At 44.3% G+C, this 16,115-nt stretch overlaps 1 long non-coding RNA gene across 1 annotated transcript in view; it reads right to left on the bottom strand.

The window, feature by feature from the left end:
* Positions 1-763: 763 nt before the first annotated feature.
* Positions 764-16,115, bottom strand: part of LOC143805175 (uncharacterized) — a 33,662-nt gene continuing 18,310 nt past the window's right edge. Inside the window, exons 2-3 of the long non-coding RNA XR_013221197.1 lie at positions 1,785-1,916; positions 764-1,120 (exon numbers count right to left, since the gene is read on the bottom strand). This is a non-coding gene — a long non-coding RNA (uncharacterized LOC143805175). The remainder of the gene's footprint in view (positions 1,121-1,784; positions 1,917-16,115) is intronic.

Raw genomic sequence — 16,115 nt, forward strand, 5'->3', positions numbered from 1 at the left:
TGATTATGGCTTACAGCCAATGAAAACCCAAAAGTCATTATCTCAGTAAATTAGAATACTTTATAACACCAGCTTGAAAAAATGATTTTAACATCCGAAATGCTGGCCTACTGAAATGTATGTTCAGTAAATGCATTCAACACTTGGTTGGGGCTCCTTTTGCATCAATTACTATATCAATGCGGTGTGGCATAGAGACGATCAGTGTGTGACACTGCTGAGGTGTTATGGAAGCCCAAGTTGCTTTGATAGCAGCTTTCAGCTCATCTGCATTTTTGGGTCTGGTGTCTCTCATCTTCCTCTTGACAATACCCTATAGATTCTCTCGTTAAGGTCAGACAAGTTTGCTGGCCAATCAAGCACAGTATCACTGTTCTTGATTACACAGCAAACTCGCCTGACCTTAACCCCATAGAATCTATAGGGTATTGTCAGAGGAAGATGAGAGACACCCAACCATGCAGATGAGCTGAAGGCTGCAATCAAAGCAACCGGGGCTTTCATAACACCTCAGCAGTGCCACAGGCTGATCGTCTCTATGCCACACCGCATTGATGTGGTAATTGATGCAAAAGTAACCCTGACCAGGTATTGAGTGCATTTACTGAGCATAATAGTTCAGTAGGCCAACATTTTGGATGTTAAAATCATTTTTTCAAGCTGGTGTTATAAAGTATTCTAATTTACTGAGATAATGACTTTTGGGTTTTCATTGGATATAAGTGTAATCATCAACATTAACATTAATAAACACTTGAAATACATCACTCTATTTGTAATGACTTATCTAATAAATGAGTTTCACTTTTTGTATTGAACTGAAATATTTTAATTTTTTTATTATATTCTAATTTTGTGAGATGCACCTGTAGTAGTGCACATCCTGATTGGAATATGCAAATCATAAGACAAATGTGTTTTGGCTCACAAATCAGATACATATTTGAACTCTAGGTATATATTACATTTATAAGATAATTCAAAAGAAGACATGTTTATTTTCTTCCATATCCCCCACTTTGTCCACATCTGCCTCCTGAGCAACCTCCTCCACACGAGCCACCGGAACATCCTCCACAGTCATTACAGGAAAACAGATTTGAGATGGCATCAAGGAATCCTTGAAAGGAAAAAAAAGTTTATTACCCTTTATGTTTTATATTTTAACCTTGAAAAGACCAGAAAATTATAAGGGTGTCAAAGAAAGGGCAATAGTCACAAATATTGGGCTTTTATGTCATGCACCCAGTTACTACTTAAATACGACACAAAAACAATTTTGTAATGCAAAATGTTTAGGGCAGAAAAGGGATTTGAATTTTTGAGGTCTTCTTCATATGGCTATCTAAAATTAGAAAAAAGTGGGCACCTTTTTTTTTCAAAAAACAGAGCCATACCTGTTTACATAACATGTGTAAAATTGGGGCTTGATCTCATTCCCTTTTAGTAGAGCTGCAATACCAACCTAAACCTGTAGACAGGAATTGGCCTGTTTTAGGAATCTTCTACTAAACAGTTCATGAAAAATGTACAACAAATGGAAGGCATCTGAATGCTGTCCTATTTATTTCACAGGTCCATAGACTTGTATTGGAGAGCTTAATCCGACACTTGAATCAATATTGGAGAAGTCCAGTCTGAGTGAAAAAATTGGATATGTGAACAATCCCTTACACTATCATATGTATGAGGGCTATCCGTGGAAAAACTCTGATAGCACTCGGAGAATGAATGAGCCCTACCTTTGTATTTTCAGTAATAATCTCTGAACAGAGGCCACTTACCGCTAACAGAATAGCAGCGTAAACCGCATCCGGAATCACAACAACTCTGAGTTCTTGAACACTGAGAATTTTGCTGACATTGGCTGACAGAAACTGACTGACAGCTAGTACGGGAAACAACTGGAGGACATCCTAAAACAGAGAGAAATTTCGTTTAAGAAGCATTTGGAAAAAAAGCGGTCGTCCTAACATTCATCTATTTCTACAGGTCTCTGCTAATTACTTCCTCTCAAAATGTCCAAATTGATCATTGAGCCAATCATTAATCATTAGCTGATGGGGAGGTTACTGCCATTTCCTGTGTTTTGGGAGGGACCATAAAGTAGAGACCAGCTGGGGACCTTGGAAGCATCGGGACAAGAGCTCCAGTGGGTCAGTGAGAATCACTTCTTTTGTGTATTTATGGCTATAGGTTATAATTAGATCAGTGTTTGAAAAAAGAAATATTGAACTTGATGGGTCTATATCCCACCCCCTAAATTCCTACCACTGCTTAATTGATTACATTAGTGGAGGTTCAATAGCTTATAAAGCTTCTGTCTTTGATTTAGGGCAGGATAATGCATTCTTCATGTTTCTTTGAAGTGCATATGTGATAAGATTGGCCAATTTCTGGTAGATATATCAAACTTCTGGTTTGAACTCATAAACGCACCCCCTTGATGCAGAAAAGGGCATCAATCACCATGAGGCTGCAAATAAGTGTGGCGCCCCTAGGGGTATTTGCCACAAAAATAGTTATTGACACCAAATATAAATATTAAAATAGCAAGACTGCACTACCATCTCCGGCCAGAAGGGGGAGCTCCAGAGACTCCCCTTGATCTATTCTGGTCTGAGAAAAGGACTGGCAGTTCGGTTGAGGAGTTGAAAGTGAGAGATCGTATAACTGAACTCCTAACAGACCTATGACGGATTATAGGCCCGTAATACCCATAGTAGGAAAAAAGGAATAGAGAAAAAGGACATTGTGAGAACCGGGTAGCAATAATTTCTACCCAGAATAGGCGCAGAGACGGATACCGGATCCGTGGCTATATTCATTATAAATAATACAGCAACCGGAAGGAAGTGAGGTGATATCAGCTTCACCAGGGTAAGACGCAGCAACAGACACAGAGTTCAGCGGTACTCCCAAAGGGGGTAAGCCGACAAAAAGGACTCGGGTTGTCCGTTGAACCAGAGCACAGAAGAGACAGATTGGGTCGGCAGCCAGTTCACAAACAGCAGCAGGGCCATACAGAAACTGCGCATAATAAGAGGTGGAAATCCCGACAGGGTCAAAGTAATTCAGAGTTCTTATACAGACTCCGGTGACAGTATTGGTTGCAAATCCCTTTTTGTTGAAGTAAACTGGTTAAACGTTTCAGCACCTCAGTCTTTCATTTGGACAATAGCCATCGATCCAGGATCGGGGTCATCACAGCTGAGAGGACCTGCTGCTGATCAAGTAAGTGTCTGTTCCTTCATGATATCCCTTACACTGTGCATCGCCTGAGGCCACAGCACCGGGTCAAGCCACTAGTGACATCCCCCTCAAAAGACGGACCTCTTTGATCTGGTGCTGGGTACCTCGGTCTCTCGGGCATCACAACTGGCGTCACGAACAGGATCGGGTCAGCCCGTACACCGAGTATTGTGTGCCGTAATTGGAGTCTGAAACTGTGAAAATTTGGATAAAAAATCTTGGAAATTGACTTTGTTAAAGAAAATCCCGCTCCCCATTGAAAACTATTGAAAGTGACTTTTCTCCATTGGTTATAATGGGGTAAAAATGGCCGCCATCCCCTGATGTGATCATCTCATAACCGTTAGGCACAAAACTGTTAATCGAGCTACGTCATTACCCAAGCCCCAGTCTAACTGAAAAACTTCAAAATCCACCATCACAGAGCGTGCGGCAGTTAGAGGCAGCAGGGGGCGTGTCATTTTCATCCTGCTGCATAGAGGAACGAATCTACATTATGTAGACGGAAGCTGGGACCGGAGGGGTCTGGATTAACTAAGGGGGTACAGTATGTCGCAGCACGGAGACGCCGCAGCACCTGGCGACCCTAATGCAGCTGAAAGACAGAGTGTCGATAGAGAGCCTGGCAGCGCAGCAGTGCAAGGAGTGGCGCCCATCATGCCGGTGTTGATGCCATATACCCCGGGTGGCCCGTGGCTTCCAATGTATGAAGGTGAACCTAATACCCTTGACGGTTTCAGGGAAAAGATGCTGGCTCATTTTGATATGTTTCCCGTGGTTGAAGCTCAGCGTGTTAGTCGCCTCATGATGCAATTAAGTGGCCATGCTAAGCGAGAAGTCACGGCATGGGCAACTGATCTAAAAGGTACTGTTGAATGCATATTTGCTGGATTAAAAGCTACATTTGAAACCACTGCCAGCAGCAAAGCTAAAGTACGATTCTTTAATTGCAAACAAAAAGCTAATGAGGGCGTGAGAGATTTTGCCTTAAACCTGCAGGAAGCCCTTAAATCACTTACACTGGCTGAACCCATTTTTAACACAGGAGCCGATAAACTGCTAAGAGATCAATTTATTGAGGGACTCTACACCCCTTCTCACCGGGGGCATGTGAGCATGCTTGTTTTTAAGAACCCTGAATTGACATTTGCCCAATTAAAGGAGAGCGCTATACGTCTCCAGCTGGCAGAGGCACCTCGGGATCAGGATCTCACACAACCCATGGCAGATGCACTTCAGCAACGGGGAATGCCAGTGACATCAGCTACGTCCGGTGCCAGTGCTAAGTCCCTGGGGCCCATTACAAATGAGACTCTTCAGCAAAAGCTTGACTCTTTAACTGATGTTGTTGCTTCAATGGCTAAAACCATGCAGGAGATGAGAGAACCCAAGATGGAGTTGGTAAACCGTAGAGAGGATGTTCCATGGATGAGGTCCCGGAGATACCCGACATGGAGAGGACGGCCCCGTGACCGCTACCAACCGGATGGACAGCCCATTTGCCGCCGTTGCCAGCAGCCAGGCCACTTTGCACGAAATTGTGATTTAAACGGGAATCCCCTGGGAATGCGGGCTGCTTCGCAGGAATTAATTTTCAAGGCCCAACACCCTGGCACGACAGATACATCGGAGGACGACCCATCATCCCTATCGTGCTGGACGGAATTCCCCTCAACGCTTTGCTGGATACAGGTTCCCAGATTTCATCTATACCATATATCCTTTATAAGAGGTACTGGGCTGAGGTAGATATTGATAAAGGACCCTCTGATGTTGAACTAGATATATGGGCCAGTAATGGTAAGTTGGTACCGAAACTAGGATTCAGGGAGATGACCATAAAGATTGGTAAAACAGAATTGAAGAAACAGGGTATAATTGTCGTTGATGTTGACCGGCAGAACTGAACCAACTGTATTGATAGGGATGAATGTGTTAGAGAATTGCTTTTTCGAAGTTATTTCTGTCTTACAATAAATTGCTGAAACTGCCCGATCCTGCCAGCAGAGAGTTCTCCGGAGGGAAATAAAAGTATTAATGTTAAGGCAACAGATAGAAGTTGCAGGTGGAGAAATCGGTAGTGTGAGGGTGAGTGATCCAACGTCTATTGTAATCCCACCAAAAACAGAAATGCTGGTATGGTGTAGAGCGGCCATTGGTACTAAAGGACGAGACTATCAAGCCTTAATAGAACCAGCGTACACCGACAGCAGGCCCACTATACTCACGGCACGAGGGGTGGTCGAGGTACACCGGGGAAGGGTGCTGGTACGACTTTTGAACTGTGGAGAGGAAGAGGTCACTTTGCCAAGGTACGCTACAGTGGCAAAGTTATATACTGTTGACAACAATGCCATCACAACCATTGAGCCCTTAAAATCGACCTGTCAGGTGGAAAATAACGGCTCAGATGGAGAATCAGAGGATTGGTGCCAACAGCTAGACGTGGGTGTAGATTCAACATCTATCCATCAAAGACAAGGGGTGTATAGATTAGTGACAGAATATGAACAGGTCTTCAGTAAACACCCATTGGACTTCGGATGGATAGAAGGGGTGGAACATACAATCCCCACCGGTGACCATCCCCCGATAAAAGAAAGATATAGACCCATACCGCCCGCTCACTATCAATGCACGAAGGACATGCTGAGAGAGATGAAACAGGCCGGGGTAATAAGAGATAGTTGTAGCCCTTGGGCAGCCCCTCTGGTGATTGTCAAGAAAAGGACGGAACCATGAGAATGTGCGTAGACTACCGGCGGATTAATAATATCACCCATAAAGACGCCTATCCCTTGCCTAGGATAGAAGAGTCCTTGACTGCTTTGAAATCTGCTAATTATTTTTCCACCTTAGACTTAACAAGCGGGTATTGGCAAGTCCCTGTGGCTGAGAGAGATAAAGAAAAAACGGCATTCACCACACCAATGGGTCTAAGCTAATTGAATCGCATGCCGTTCGGACTCTGCAACGCATCCGGTACTTTCCAGCGACTGATGGAATGTTGCCTCGGACACAAGAACTTCGAGACCGTCCTCCTGTACCTAGATGATGTGATCGTCTACTCAAAGACTTACGAACAGCACTTAACAGACCTGGCAGAGGTGTTCGTAGCCTTATCCAAGTATGGTATGAAAATCAAACCATCCAAATGTCACCTTCTCAAGCCAAAGGTACAATACTTAGGGCACATCGTGAGTTCGGAGGGAGTAGCACCGGATCCCGAGAAAATAACTGCCATAAGGGATTGACCAAGACCTACCAACGCAAAAGAAGTGAGGCAATTCTTGGGATTAGTGGGTTACATAGTTATTAAGGTTGAAGGAAGACTTTAAGTCCATCTAGTTCAACCCATAGCCTAGCATGCCCTAACATGTTGATCCAGGGGAAGGCAAAAAAAACCCATGTGGTAAGAGTAAGCTCCATCATGGGGAAAAAAATTCCTTCCCGACCCCACATACGGCAATCAGACTAGTTCCCTGGATCAACGCCTTATCAAGGAATCTAATATATATACCCTGTAATATTATACTTTTCCAGAAAGGTATCCAGTCCCCTCTTAAATTGAAGCAATGAGTCACTCATTACAACATCATACGGCAGAGAGTTCCATAGTCTCACTGCTCTTACAGTAAAGAATCCGCGTCTGTTATTATGCTTAAACCTTTTTTCCTCCAGACGTAGAGGATGCCCCCTTGTCCCTGTCACCGGTCTATGATTAAAAAGATCAGCAGAAAGGTCTTTGTACTGTCCCCTCATATATTTATACATTAACATAAGATCACCCCTTAGTCTTCGTTTTTCCAAACTAAATAGCCCCAAGTGTAATAACCTATCTTGGTATTGCAGACCCCCCAGTCCTCTAATAACCTTGGTTGCTCTTCTCTGCACCCACTCCAGTTCAGCTATGTCTTTCTCATACACCGGAGACCAGAACTGTGCACAGTATTCTAAGTGTGGTCGCACTAGTGACTTGTATAGAGGTAAAATTATGTTCTCCTCATGAGCATCTATGCCTCTTTTAATGCATCCCATTATTTTATTTGCCTTTGTAGCAGCTGCCTGACACTGGCCACTGAATATGAGTTTGTCATCCACCCATACACCCAGGTCTTTTTCATTGACGGTTTTGCCCAGAGTTTTAGAATTAAGCACATAGTTATACATCTTATTACTTCTACCCAAGTGCATGACCTTACATTTATCCCCATTAAAGCTCATTTGCCATTTATCAGCCCAAGCTTCTAGTTTACATAAATCAGCCTGTAATATAAAATTGTCCTCCCCTGTATTGATTACCCTGCAGAGTTTAGTGTCATCTGCAAATATTAAAATTCTACTCTGAATGCCCCCTACAAGGTCATTAATAAATATGTTAAAAAGAAGAGGGCCCAATACTGACCCCTGTGGTACCCCACTACTAACCGTGACCCAGTCCGAGTGTGCTCCATTAATAACCACCCTTTGTTTCCTATCCCTGAGCCAACTCTCAACCCACTTGCACATATTTTCCCCTATCCCCATTATTCTCATTTTATGTATCAACCTTTTGTGTGGCACCGTATCAAAAGCTTTTGAAAAGTCCATATACACTACATCTACTGGGTTCCCTTGGTACAGACCAGAACTTACCTCTTCATAGAAGCTGATCAAATTAGTCTGACATGATCGGTCCCTAGTAAACCCGTGCTGATACTGGGTCATGAGGTTATTCCTCTTCAGATACTCCAGTATAGCATCCCTTAGAATGCCCTCCAGGATTTTACCCACAGTAGAGGTTAAAGTTAAACTTACTGGCCTATAATTTCCGAGTTCAGTTTTTGTCCCCTTTTTGAATATTGGCACCACATTTGCTATACGCCAGTCCTGTGGTACAGACCCTGTTATTATGGACTCTTTAAAGATTAAAAATAATGGTCTATCAATGACTGTACTTAATTCCTGCAGTACTCGGGGTGTATCCCATCTGGGCCCGGAGATTTGTCCATTTTTGTGATTTTTAGACGCCGCCGTACTTCCTGCTGGGTTAAGCAGGTAACATTAAATTGGGAATTATTATCACTAGTCATATTGACTGCCATGGGATTTTCTTTTGTAAATACTGATGAAAAAAAGGCATTTAGCATATTGGCTTTTTCCTCATCCTCATCCACCATTTCACCCAGACTATTTTTAAGGGGGCCAACACTATCATTTTTTTAGTTTCTTACTATTTATGTAGTTAAAGAATATTTTGGGGTTATTTTTGCTCTCTCTAGCAATGAGTCTCTCTGTCTCAATCTTTGCTGCCTTGATTTGCTTTTTACATAATTTATTTAATTTTTTGTATTTATTTAATGCCTCCTCACTACCTACTTCCTTTAATTCTCTAAATGCTTTCTTTTTGTCACTTATTGCGCCCCTTACAGCTCTATTTAGCCATATTGGTTTCCTCCTATTTCTAGTATGTTTATTCCCATACGGTATATACTGTGCACAGGTCCTATCCAGGATGCTAATAAATGTCTCCCATTTTCTTTGTGTACTTTTATGTCTCAGGATATTGTCCCAGTTAATTGCACCAAGATCCTCTCTCATCCGTTGGAAATTTGCCCTCCTGAAGTTTAGTGTCCTTGTCACCCCTCTACTACACATCCTATTAAAGGAGACATGAAAACTTATTATTTTGTGATTACTATTCCCTAATTGACCCCCAACCCTTATATTTGATATGCGGTCTGGCCTGTTGGTTAATATTAGGTCTAGCAGTGCCCCCCTTCTTGTTGGGTCCTGAACCAGTTGTGAAAGGTAATTGTCTCTCATAGTTGTCAAAAAACGATTACCTTTACTGGAACTGCAGGTTTCTGTTCCCCAATCTATTTCAGGGTAGTTGAAGTCCCCCATAATAATGACTTCTCCTTAAGTCGCAGCTTCATCTATTTGCTTTACAAGGATATTCTCCATTGCTTCCATTATTTTTGGAGATTTATAACAAACCCCTATCAGTAATTTATTATTTTTTCCCCCTCCCCTTATCTCCACCCACAGGGACTCTACATTTTCATTAGATTCACCTATATTATCACGGAGGATGGGTTTTAAGGTCGATTTTACAAACAGACACACCCCACCCCCTCGCTTATCTGTACGGTCATTTCTGAAAAGGCTATAGCCCTGCAAGTTAACAGCCCAGTCATGGCTCTCATCCAGCCATGTTTCAGATATCCCCACCATGTCATAATTATGTTCCAACAACATTAGTTCTAATTCGTCCATTTTGTTGGCGAGGCTTCTAGCATTAGTATACATGCACTTGATGTTCCTCTCTGTACCTCTATTCTTTCTTAAATTACTAATTGTTCTAACCCCACCCCCCATGCCTCCGCCACCCCCAACTTCCTTATTTGTGCCCAGGTCTCTATCTGCACTATCTTCCCCACCTATAAAATGAATACCCTCCCCCCCGTTCCCTAGTTTAAACACTCCTCCAACCTTCTAACCATTTTCTCCCCCAGCACAGCTGCACCTTCCCCATTGAGGTGCAGCCCATCCCTAGCGTAGAGCCTGTAGCCAACTGAGAAGTCGGCCCAGTTCTGCAGGAACCCAAACCCCTCCTTCCTACACCAATTCTTGAGCCACTTATTAACCTCCCTAATCTCCCGTTGCCTCTCTGGCGTAGCACGTGGTACAGGCAGTATTTCAGAAAATACCACGTTGGAGGTCCTTGCTTTCAGCTTGCAGCCTAATTCCCTGAAATCATCTTTAAGGACCTTCCACCTACCTCTAACTTTGTCATTTGTGCCAATGTGCACCATGACCGCTGGGTCCTCACCAGCCCCTCCCAGTAATCTGTCCACCCGATCAGCGATGTGTCGGACTCGAGCGCCAGGTAGGCAGCACACCGTTCGACGATCCCTGTCTTTGTGACAGATTGCCCTATCTGTTCCCCTAATAATTGAGTCCCCCACTACCAGCACCTGTCTGGCCTGCCCTGCTCTCCTATTTCCCTCCTTACTGGAGCAGTCACTCCTCCGGCTTTCAGAGGACATGCCTGGCTGCAGCAGTGCTACCCCTGTACTGGCACCCCGCTCATCTGCCAACTTAGCAAACTTATTGGGGTGTGAAAGATCAGGACTAGCCTCCCTGGCACTCTTCCCTCTACCCCGCTTTCTGAATGTCACCCAGCTACCTACTTCACTGTCCTGCAGCTCCATCCTACCATCCCCCTCCTCATCTATCCCATTGAGCGTCTGCTCTGTGAGCAGAAGACTCCTCTCCATATTGTCTATGGATCTCAGTGTTGCCAGCTGCAAATTTAGATCCAGTATCTGGGTTTCCAAATGCACAACGTGCTCACATCTCGCACAGCAGTATGCACCCTCGACCGGCTGATCAAGGACTGCATACATGTGGCAAGATGTGCACTGGATGGCATTAACAATTGTGGAGCACATTTCCTAATGGGGATTGCACCAGACAGAAACGTTAAATAAAAATAAATACAAAGTATTAATTAACACTTGGAACAGCAATTCCTCCCTTGGAATCTACTATCGTAGATTTATAAAAGGATTTACCAAATTGGCAGCGCCCTTGCAAGATGCTTTGATAGGACAGACGAAGAAACCTTCAAACTGAAACCCTCCTTTTCAGTGGAACGACGAAAGAGAAGACTCCTTTGAACAACTAAAGAAGGCACTAACCGGAGAAGAAGTTCTGGCGTACCCGGATTACCATCAACCTTTCATCCTCTACACCGATGCCAGCAATGTGGGATTGGGAGCGGTGCTGTCACAAAAGCAAGAAGGTCGGGAGAAAGTCATCGCCTTTGCAAGTAGAAAACTCCGGCCTACTGAAAGAAATTCAGAAAATTATAGTTCCTTCAAATTGGAGCTACTGGCAGTAGTTTGGGCTGTGACTGAACGTTTCAAACACTATTTGACTGGTGCAGAATTTATTGTCTATACTGACAACAATCCATTGACCCACCTAGACACGGCTAAATTAGGTGCGTTAGAACAGCAATGGATAGCCCGGTTATCTAATTACAACTTTGTGATCAAGTATCGAGCAGGTCGCAAGAATGGAAATGCCGATGCCCTATCCCGGATGCCACACTTGAGAGATGTAGAAGAAGAAACGGGGGAGCTTGAAGAAATTGAACTACCAGCCTTTCATCAGCCCAAGGCAAAACATTGTCAGTCAAATACCTATCAGAAGCAACAAGAAGTGAATTTTAATCCGTTAGCACACCATAGATGGGCTGACACCCAAGATAGCAATCCGACTGTGAAGCTAATGAAGGTACTATTGACTGAGCAAAGTGTATATCCCGATGAGGATGCCCCAGAAGAGACGCATCAACTCTGGAAAGAGAGAGGCAAAATGTTCCTGTATCAAGGGAAACTCTGTAGAAGATACACCAATCCGAAAACACATGAATTGGTTTGGCAGATTATCATGCCTAAACAAGATGTGAAGATGGTCCTCGAGGCTTACCACAATGGTGCTGGTCACTTTGGTTGGAAAAAGCTAGAAGTACTTCTGAGAGAAAGATTTTATTGGGTCGGGATGAGAAAATCAATCGAACAGTGGTGTAGAAACTGTGGCCCGTGCAACCTCAGAAGGAACGATCCAAAGAGCCAAAGAGCACCACTGCAGCCCATAATCACCAAACAACCACTTGAACTTGTAGCCATGGACCACGTGAAGTTGACACCGAGCCGGTCCGGTTATGTCTATGCCTTGACCATCGTGGACCATTATTCACGCTTCTTGGTAGTAGTACCTGTAAAAGATCTAACTGCAAAAACAGCAGCCAAAGCATTCCAAATGTACTTTTGTAGACCCCATGGATATCCGGAACAGGTTCTCACTGACCAGGGTACAGCCTTTGAATCAGAGATCTTCAGAGAATTCTGTAATATGTATGGTTGCAAAAAGATCCGGACGACGGCCTATCATCCGCAAACAAACGGCTTATGTGAGAAGATGAACCATATTGTGATAGACCTACTAAAGACTTTACCTGAAACAGAAAGGAATGAATGGCCAGAGAAATTGCCTGACTTGGTGGATCTGTATAATCATGTCCCGGTGAGCTCTACCAACTGCACCCCAGCTTATCTTATGCGTGCAAGACCCGGCCAATTGCCAATCGATCTAGAAATGGGAATTCTGAAACCAGACGCAGAAGTTCAAGACTCCAATTGGGATGTCGTACGGCAAAAGCAGTATCACCAAGTGCAAGAGAGTGTGGAAAGAAGCCTCCAGCAAACCAGAGAAAGACAAGAGCGAACTTTCAACCAGAATGCTCTAGCAACTCCATTAAGACTGGGTGACCAAGTACTCAAGAGGAATCGTCGAACCAATAAACTGGATAATCAATGGGAAGCCGTACCCTACACAGTTTTACCAACAAGAATGGATAATCCTAAAATGTGTCTCATTAGCAAAAACGGAGGTTTAACATCTGTACAAGTGTCAAGAGACAATCTTAAATTATGTCCGGAAACGTTGAAAGAGCCAGAAGTTGTCCAGCCAGAATCAGAAGTTATTCAACCTATACAGGTTCAACCAGTAAAGGAAAAAGAGGAGGAAATGTATCACACCTGTATAGGAGACTTTCCCAAAACCCTACTAACATACCATGGTGCTGTAGTGGTTCCCATGGTGGCCTTTTATCCAACACCGAACCCAATATTAGAAGTCCCAAGACAGGAAGAGGCTGACCCCGTACTACAAGAGGTTCCAGGTCAGGAAGAACAGATTCCTGATCAGAGTGATCCCATTCACGGTGGACTTGCCAACCCCATAGTGGTGGAATTATCTATAGCAGAGAGGGCAGATACTATATCCGCAGTAGACAGAAGTACACTACATAAAGAGACACCGCTATTACGTAGATCCCAGCGTAGTACCCAGGGTCAATTACCAGCCAGGTATGCGGATTACCAACTATAAGACTATAGTCATTGTTATCGTTCTGTAATGTTTAAGCCCAGTACCTACAGAGACTTACCTGTATGAACTCCTTGCATATTCTTGAACTTTTATCAGCCCGGAAAAACTAAATCAAAGCTCCGGAAAGACTGCTTTGTGAACTTTGCTTCCTAGTACCTTCAAGGATAAAACTGTATTAATGGACGCTATTTGAAGTGACTTTTTACAGAATTCCATTTTTTTTGTTTCTTTGAGTGGTTTTTGTAACTTTTCATTTTTAAGACTCTGTACATATCAATTGTTATTTCAAAATGTTATCGTCCCACAGTCCCGGAGTACTGTTCTTAACTAAGGGGGAATGTGGCACCCCTAGGGGTATTTGCCACAAAAATAGTTATTGACACCAAATACAAATATTAAAATAGCAAGACTGCACTACCATCTCCGGCCAGAAGGGGGAGCTCCAGAGACTCCCCTTGATCTATTCTGGTCTTAGAAAAGGACTGGTCTGGTCTGGTCTGAGAAAGTGAGAGGTCGTAAAACTGAACTCCTAACAGCCCTATAACGGATTATAGGCCCGTAATACCCATAGTAGGAAAAGAGGAATAGAGAAAAAGGACATTGTGAGAACCGGGTAGCAATAATTTCTACCCAGAATAGGTGCAGAGACGGATACCGGATCCGTGGCTATATTCGTTATATATAATACAGCAACCGGAAGAAAGTGAGGTGATATCAGCTTCACCAGGGTAAGACGCAGCAACAGACACAGAGTTCAGCGGTACTCCCAAAGGGGGTAAGCCGACAAAAAGGACTCGGGTTGTCCGTTGAACCAGAGCACAGAAGAGACAGATTGGGTCGGCAGCCAGTTCACAAACAGCAGCAGGGCCATACAGAAACTGCGCATAATAAGAGGTGGAAATCCCGACAGGGTCAAAGTAATTCAGAGTTCTTATACAGACTCCGGTGACAGTATTGGTTGCAAATCCCTTTTTGTTGAAGTAAACTGGTTAAACGTTTCAGCGCCTCAGTCTTTCATTTGGACAATAGCCATCGATCCAGGATCGGGGTCATCACAGCTGAGAGGACCTGCTGCTGATCAAGTAAGTGTCTGTTCCTTCATGATATCCCTTAGGCCGGAGACACACTGGTGCGAGATACGGCCGAGTCTCGCTGGTTAAAAGCAAGCTGTGGCGCCAGCACTCCGGAGCGGAGCGTGCAGCTCCATGTATTGCTATGCAGCTGCACGCTCCGCCCTGGAGTGCTGGTGCCACAGCTTGCTTTTAACCAGGGAGACTCGGCCGTATCTCGCACCAGTGTGTCTCCGGCCTTACACTGTGCATCGCCTGAGGCCACAGCACCGGGTCAAGCCACTAGTGACATCCCCCTCAAAAGACGGACCTCTTTGATCTTGTGCTGGGTACCTCGGTCTCTCGGGCGTCACATAAGGTCAGGGTCACACTTGCGAGTTCAATGCAAGAAACTTCTGCGAGTCTCACTCATCAAGTCCCGGCACTGCCGCCGGCACTCGGGACCGGAGTGTGTGGCTGCATCGAAATACATGCAGCTGCACTCTCTGTTCCCGAGTGCAGGCGGCAGTGCCGGGACTTGATGCGAGAGACTCGCGCGAGTTTCTCGCATTGATCTCACAAGTGTGACCTAGGCCTAAAGCTGGGGATCAATGCACTTGCAAGGAATCAAGGTTCAAGGTTGATGTGTTTAGGGAAGAAAAGCCATTTCCCCTTAAAGGAAGACTCATAGCCCAAATGTTTTTAATCTACACTATGATTCATACAGGGGAGTTATCCCCTATAAAATTATACCTTTTCTTTATTAATTGTTGCCTCTGTTGTGGATAAAAAGCTCTTTATGAAGTAAGTAAATTAGGGAGCTCGGCCCACGCTTGGCATGGCCCAGCAGATTATTCACCGCACCACCCACTGGTTTATGGATGTGTAAGGGGGTGGCAGGTCCCCTCAGTTGCTCCCACCTCTCCTTCCGCATGACCCCCCTGTGCACTGTATATAAATATGTTATGTATTCTTAATATATTGTGCTGTGTTTGCCTGGTCCTAACATTTACTATTGTAATGTACACTCACCGGCCACTTTATTAGGTACACCTGTCCAACTTCTTGTTAACACTTAATTTCTAATCAGCCAATCACATGGCGGCAACTCAGTGCATTTAGGCATGTAGACATGGTCAAGACAATCTCCTGCAGTTCAAACCGAGCATCAGTATGGGGAAGAAAGGTGATTTGAGTGCCTTTGAACGTGGCATGGTTGTTGGTGCCAGAAGGGCTGGTCTGAGTATTTCAGAAACTGCTGATCTACTGGGATTTTCACGCACAACCATCTCTAGGGTTTACAGAGAATGGTCCGAAAAAGAAAAAAAATCCAGTGAGCGGCAGTTCTGTGGGCGGAAATGCCTTGTTGATGCCAGAGGTCAGAGGAGAATGGGCAGACTGGTTCGAGCTGATAGAAAGGCAACAGTGACTCAAATCGCCACCTGTTACAACCAAGGTAGGCCTAAGAGCATCTCTGAACGCACAGTGCGTCGAACTTTGAGGCAGATGGGCTACAGCAGCAGAAGACCACACCGGGTACCACTCCTTTCAGCTAAGAACAGGAAACTGAGGCTACAATTTGTACAAGCTCATCGAAATTGGACAGTAGAAGATTGGAAAAACGTTGCTTGGTCTGATGAGTCTCGATTTCTGCTGCGACATTCGGATGGTAGGGTCAGAATTTGGCGTAAACAACATGAAAGCATGGATCCATCCTGCCTTGTATGGAGCATCTTTGGGATGTGCAGCCGACAAATCTGCGGCAACTGTGTGATGCCATCATGTCAATATGGACCAAAATCTCTGAGGAATGCTTCCAGCACCTTGTTGAATTTATGCCACGAAGAATTGAGGCAGTTCTGAAGGCAA

Source organism: Ranitomeya variabilis, chromosome 1 (genome assembly GCF_051348905.1).
Source record: "Ranitomeya variabilis isolate aRanVar5 chromosome 1, aRanVar5.hap1, whole genome shotgun sequence".
NCBI lineage: Eukaryota > Metazoa > Chordata > Amphibia > Anura > Dendrobatidae > Ranitomeya > Ranitomeya variabilis.